Genomic DNA, 6,615 nt, shown 5'->3' with positions numbered 1-6,615 from the left:
ACCCCCTGTGTTCCCTGCGATCCAGCTCCCACAGCCAGGAGCCTGAGCCCCCTGGCCCGGGCTGGCAGCCGAGCCTGGGGTGTGCTGTCCACCCGCCTGTCTCCTCTGGGGGCCCAGTCTGGCCGTGGATCCGGCCACTGCTCCCAGACGTAAGCCTCGCGCGGGGTCGTATCCACGACGTTGCTTGGACACACGGCCGGCTGCTCGGGGCTGCGGGGACAGAGCCCCCCTACCTCTGCCCTGGGCCTCAGGAGGGTCCGACCTTCCAGAAATATACGTGGAGCATTTTGCAAGACCCGGCTCTGTGTGGTGTTTTATGTCCATGGGCCCAGGGGAGGGGGGGGGGAGGGGAGGAGGCCCCCACATCTACCCACCCACTGACCACCCACCCACTGACCACGTCCGGCACCAGAGGGCCCCCTGAGGGGGAAATTTCTAGGGGAGGGTTCCATCTCCTCCCCACAAAGCTTCCGGACCCTCCCACCACACGATGCAAGTTGGGTGTGTGTGTGCAAACGTGTGTGTGTGTCCATGTGCATACCCATGAGTGTGTGCATACCCGTGTGTTCATAACCACGTAAGCATGTGCAGATCATGTGTGCGCATGTGTTGTGCATTCATACCCGTGTGTGTGTGCACCTGCAGGCACTCTGAGACCAATCCCCCGCGGAGGGTGGACGTGCCCTGATCAGTGAAGGTCCTGCTGCCCCCTCCACCAGCCGGCAGGCCTCAGCCTCGCCCTGAGCGCCCACATTCCCAAAGCCTGGCCCCACCCTGGGTGGCTCCAGGGGAGTGTGCAGACCCCCCATCCACATGCTCGCCAAAGGCTGCACGGGGGGCTGTTGGAGGCTGAGAGTGTGGGGACAGGGAAGCTGAGGTCAGCCCCAGACACAGCTGGTCCCACGCAGGAATCCTGGGGGGTCCCAAGTGTGGGGAGGGGTCACCCAGAGCAGACCAACCGACAGGACCAGGCACCAGCCAGCTGATGGTGCTGGGGGTGCATGGCAGTGCTGAGGGGTGCGTGGTGGGGTGTGTGGCTCCGGACTGGCCACTGGCCGAGGCTGGCCGGCGGGACTGGGGGCCCGCAGGCTGGACAGTTGGGCCGCCAGGGGCCATCCTCAGGCTCAGGGTCCTGTGGACACCGGGCAGGGGGCTGAGGAGCCTGGCGAGGATTCAGGGTGGAGGGTGAGGCCTAAGCACCGTCCTCTGGGACAGCAAGGGGCTCCTCCCCTGGTCTCACAAAGGGAAACTGAGGCCGGGTGCTGCCTGCTGGGGGTCCGCAGCCCGGGCGCAGGAAGCCGGTGCCGTGGCCCCCAGCTGGTGGGCAGTGTCTCAGCCCCGTCCTGGAGCTAGATGCCCAAGGCTCTGTCCCCCAAATCACGCCGCCTCAGCTGCAAGAACTGGGTTGAGTCGGGGGTGGAGGTGGGACTGGGGCCACGGCACCAACCCTCCATCTCCGGGGTTCAGTAGCCACGGGGGCAGCTCGTGGCCCACGCCTCCAGCTCAGGCCTGGGCGGCGGGAGCTGAGCCAGGGGTCCCAAGAGTCCCGGCGTGGACTGATGTCCGTGGAGGCTGGGCCAGCTGCACCGGGGGACGTGGCAGGGCTGAGCCACGGAGGGGCCGAGGCCCCAGGGTCTCAGGGCAGAGAGGTCCCCGGGTGAGGCTGGATGTATGTGGCCGCACGCTTGGCTCACGCTGCCTCTCCCACCCCCGGCCACCCTGTCCTTCGAGTCTGGGCCTGAGCAGGACGTGCGGGTCCTGCCCCAGTCCCTGGCTGCCCCTCTGACGGGCTGTTTGCCCGGGTGTGGGCAGTGGAGCAGACCCGAGCCTGACCCTCCTGTGGTGACCCTGGCCAGGCGGGAGCAGACGGGGAGGGGTCAGCGGGGAGGCCAGGCAGCCGCTCACGCCGGAGATGGCCCGAGCGTGAGGGACTGACCCGGCCACAGGGCGGCAGGGCACCTCCCTCCCCAGCAGAGAGCTCTCTGCGGAGGCTCTGGGAGCTGCTGGCCCCGTGACCTGCTGACCCTCAGCCTCAGAGGCCCCCTGAGCGGATCGGGTGTCGGAGCGAGCCGCCCCTTCCTCTTGGGCGGGATGGGTGCCAAGGTGACTAATCCCCCACCGTCAGCAAGACCTTCCTGCCTGGAACCCAGGCCGGTGGCAGGACGTAACCCGAGCGGGTCCCTGCCCGCCCCCCACGGCCGCAGCCCCCCAGGTTATGCAAGTGACACTTTCCGGAAAGAGCTGCAGAGCTGGGCGTGGCCCACGCGGCCACCACACCGCCTGCCACCGCAGTGGCTCCTCCAGGCCCAGGCCCGCGCCTCCCCCTCCCTGCGGGGCACCAGGAGGGGGCGGGGTGACTGCCCACCTGGTGAGTGGGCACATGGCCAGAGGGAACCCCGGAGCCTGGGCCTCTCTGGAGCCCATGCCCCCGGAGGTCTCACTGGGGGCCTTCCCGGTGGCGCCCGAGGGCCACCCTGCGCTGCCGGTGCCACCCTGCCCACCACCGACTCGCTGGGCAGCCCGTGACCGTGGTGGGCAGGGCAGGTCACAGCCGCCTCTGGCCTCTGCTGCCAGCGCCCACCCACCCGGGACACTGGGTGCTGGGCCTCCCACCCTGGCACCGAGTCACTGGAGAAGGCCACTTGGTCTGAGGCCCGCGTGCCGGACACCCAGCCCCTGCCCTTGGGTGTGCCCGGGGCCGGACAGCCTTCTGCACGGGCAGGGGCCCTGCGGGCGGTGGCGCACCTCGCGGGCAGGACGCTGCAGGCAAAGCCCAGGGTCGGGAACGCGGGCACCGGCGACAGTCAGGCGGCCGGACCCGAGCAGCCCCTGAGCGCAGCCCCTGAGCGGCGCCTCCCCTCCCTCGGCCCCGAGGACCATGTCCTTGGGATGCAGCCGCCTCGCCCAGGGTCCAGCTGCCCCGCGGCCCAGCGGAGTGGCCACGCCCTGGGGGGCCGGACCCGGAGCAGGACCCGCTGAGAGGGGAGCAGCTCCGTGAGTCAGCACGGCTCCCACCCAGCGGGTGGGTCCTGAGGAAGTTGGCAAACTCCCTGTAGAATCTGCACGACGTCAAAGTCTTACTCAAATATCCTGTCGGCTGACGAGGAAGGACAGGAGGGCACTGCCCTGCCCGCGCGGGGAGGGGGGGCGGGTGACAGCGGCCTTGGGGCCAGGGGTGCACCGTGGTCCCCGAGGGCCTCCCTGCGCGGCCGGTGCTGCTGCGGGAGGAGCAGAAGGGACCAAGGGGCGTTGGGTGAGGGCGGGGTCTGGACTCGGTGGCTGGGGTCCAAGGGGGCGTCCAGGCAGGGGGAGGGTGGGAGGCCGGGAGGCCAGGTGCACCGATGGCAGGACGGAGAGGGGGGCAGTGGAAAGGGCCAGGCCGCTCGGCCCTGCTGCTGGGGGTGACCGGAGCAAGAGACCAGCTGGGGATGGGCTGGGAGGGCAGAGGGTGAGGAGGGGCTGGGAGGGAAGGTGAGGATGGCCCAGCGGTGGGCGCGGGTGAAGGGCCAGGACCACTCCACGGGGAGGAGACGGGCTTGGGGAGGGTCGTGCGGCTGTGTGACCAGCAGAGGCAGGCGGCGGTGGTCCCAGCCCAGGGCTGACTGCGGAGCTCACAGCTCTCCGCCGGGGAGGCCGTCAGGGAGGGTGAGAGGAGCGTGGGCCTCGTCCCGCTGCCGGCGACTCGGGACCTGGGCCGGGAGGACTGGGCCCTGGGTTTCTAGGACCTGAGGGGCGGGGGTTCCTCGAGCGGGTATCACCAGCTGTGGGCAGCAGTGCGGCTCCGCCAGCCAGGCGGTGACCCGGCTGCTACAGAGGGGCCTTCTCCCGCCTCTCCCCTCTCGGTCACCCCCCCCCCCCACCTCCATCCACCTAGAGGGCCACACCAGGTTTATATTTCCTTACAGAAAAAATAAAATAAAATAAAACGTAAAGCCCGGCCAGCATGGCTCAGTGGTTGAGTGTCGACCTAGGAACCAGGGGGTCACAGTTTGATTCCAGGTCAGGGCACAGGCCCGGGTTGTGGGGCATGCGGGAGGCAGCCGATCAGTGCTTCTCTCTCATCATTGGTGTTCCTCTCTCTCTGCCTCTCCCTTCTTCTCTGAAATCAATAAAAAGATATTTTAAAAAATAAACATGAAGTGTTGCTGTTGCAAAGCCCGTGTGTCCCAGGCCCCAGAGGGAAGTGTGCTCACGACTAAAGTTCCAAAGAACACGGGTGTGACCGAATACGCCCAGGACTGCGGGTCAGAACAGCCGGACACACGGACAGAGGCCCCGGGGATCGGCCCTGGGGCTCAGGACCCACCTCGTCCAGTACCCACCCCTCCCTGGGCCTCAGGCGCCATGTAGGACAGCCTGGGTGGGACGGCCAGGGACGGCCCCCAGGACAGGCCAGAGCTGACGCAGCCGGACACAAACCCGCCCCACCTCCAAGGCAAACAGCCCAGCGGGGCTCAGGGGACTTGGCACCACGAGCAGGGGGTGGGGGGCCAAGTCCACTCCCCATCAGCAGGCCCGAGGGTCTGTCCCTCCCCCACCCCCCGCTGGTGCCAGGCTCAGCGCCACCCTGTCCCTCTGTGAGCCACGCAGTCCCTCGCCCCACGCAATGGAGGAGCAGGCAGAGCGCCCAGGAGGCCCAGCCTGTCCGCGGTGTGGCCCCCCTCAGGGGCCCGTCTAAGTGGGGGACCCAGCCCGCCAGGGGGGCCAGCAGGGGAGCCCGCCGCTGTGCATTCGCCAGGCAGCTGGGCATCTGCAGATGGTCCCCAGGTGACAGCGATGGCCCGGGCCCCCCATCCCCTGGGCTCAGTCTCATGTGCCCCAAGTCAGGCCCATGGAGGGGGTATCTTCCCGCCCAGTCTCCAGACTCAGGCCCCTTCCTGAACCCCCACCCCAGCCTGCGGGCAGCTGCTGCCCCCCAGGTCTCAGAGGAAAGCAGGGGCTGGCGGGATGGGCCAGAGCAGCGGGCAGGGCTCGGTACCAGGCGCCTTTCAGCACCGCGAGGAGGGAGGGGGCCGGGGCTGTGAGGGGCCACGTCTGGGCCCCTCTGCCAACTCTGCGGTTGCTGAGCCAACACCGGGGTTCCTGGAGGGAAGGGAGGGCCTGTTTGTCGGCGGACACTCGGTTAATCTCCGCCACGGACCCAGGCGGAGGTCCCGCTGCTGTTTCCGTGGCCCTGAGCTGGCTTAATCCTGAGCAAACGGGCCCGGGGCTGCCTGGCCTCCTCCTCTGTCCACACCGTCCACCGCGGGGCCGCGCCGTCCCCACCAAGCTGGCTGTGCTCCCCATCGAGGGGACCCCGGGAGACTCCTCAAACCTGGCCCTGTTTGGGGCGCTGCTTCCGCAGGGCAGTCACCAGGGCTAGGGAGGAGCAGGGGGCGCGGAGGAGGGGACCTGCCGCCTCACGCACACCTGCTGACAGCTCAGGCGGCTCTGCCCAGAAGATGGAGGGTGCCCCTCCTCCTCCCCTCCCCCCTCCCACCCCACCAAGGCCTCCCTCCCCTGGGTTCCTCTCCCCACCTCCCCCCTTCCCACTTCCCCCTGCCCCTCCCCCACTGCTCACCACGGTGTCCCCCCCGTCCAGGTCCAGGTCCAGCCGGGGCCGCCGCACCGGCCTCCCTCCCGGCCGTGCAGGGAGCATCAGCCCAGCCAGCGCGGACCTTCCGGGAGGACGTGCGCTCTGCTGTGGTTTCCAGCTTAGGGATGAGCTGCAGAAACAGCAGGCTGCCTCCCCCAGGTCACACTGCCTGCCTGCGGCCCCCTCCTCCTGTTTGCTCAGGTGTGCGCGTGCCCCTCCCTGGCCCTCTCGCTCCCTGGCTGCGTCTGCCTGCCTTTCTCAACCTCTGCTGCGTGAGAGGACGCCCTGGCCCCCTGGCCACCAAGGAGGCGGGTGCGTGTCTCCCAGAAGCAGGGCAGGGCCCTCCACTCCGCTGTCCTGGCCGCGCTCGCGTCTCCGCGTCTGGGATCCGACCCGGGACCCGAGTCCCATGAACGGGGCCTTTCGCCTCCTTCCACCTGGAATCGGCCCCAGCCGTTCTCCGTGTTTCCTGACCGTGACCTTTGGGGGGCGCGGGCGGTGATGCCGCGTGGCACCCTCAGACCTGGCCTCTCGCAGCCTCCCCTGGCTCCGGTGGGAGCAGGCGCTCAGCAGGGACGATGCTGTGAACCCATGTCCTTCTCGGGGCGTCGGGCCCAGGACCACGGGACAGGGAGCGGGGCCAGTGCTGGGCTGCTCGCCTGCATCGCTGTCCGCCAGGGTCTCCGCGGGAAAGGGCCCGTCGCCCTTGGAAGGCTCGGGGACCAGGGAAGGGCCCCACTCGCCCCGGCCGCACCACGGGGTTGGCCCCGCGCGGCCTTTCCGTCCCCCCTCTCCTCTCCCTCAGCACCCCGCCCGGGGAGAACGTCCTTGTCCTCCCACCCGTTCGTTTTTATCTATTCATTTATATCAGCATCGGCTCATGCACGTCTCTCCTCAGAACTATACACCCACATGTGTAATACTTCCACAACAAAGATTTCATAAAAATAATAAAAATGTAAAAACACAAAAACTATATGGTGGACTGGAAAGCCCTGGTTTCCCACAGAAACACTGAGAGAGAGAGAGAGAGAGAGAGA

This window comes from Myotis myotis, unplaced genomic scaffold (assembly GCF_014108235.1).
Source record: "Myotis myotis isolate mMyoMyo1 unplaced genomic scaffold, mMyoMyo1.p scaffold_m19_p_27, whole genome shotgun sequence".
Classification (NCBI taxonomy): Eukaryota; Metazoa; Chordata; class Mammalia; order Chiroptera; family Vespertilionidae; genus Myotis; species Myotis myotis.
Note: the sequence above shows the minus strand (reverse complement) of the source record.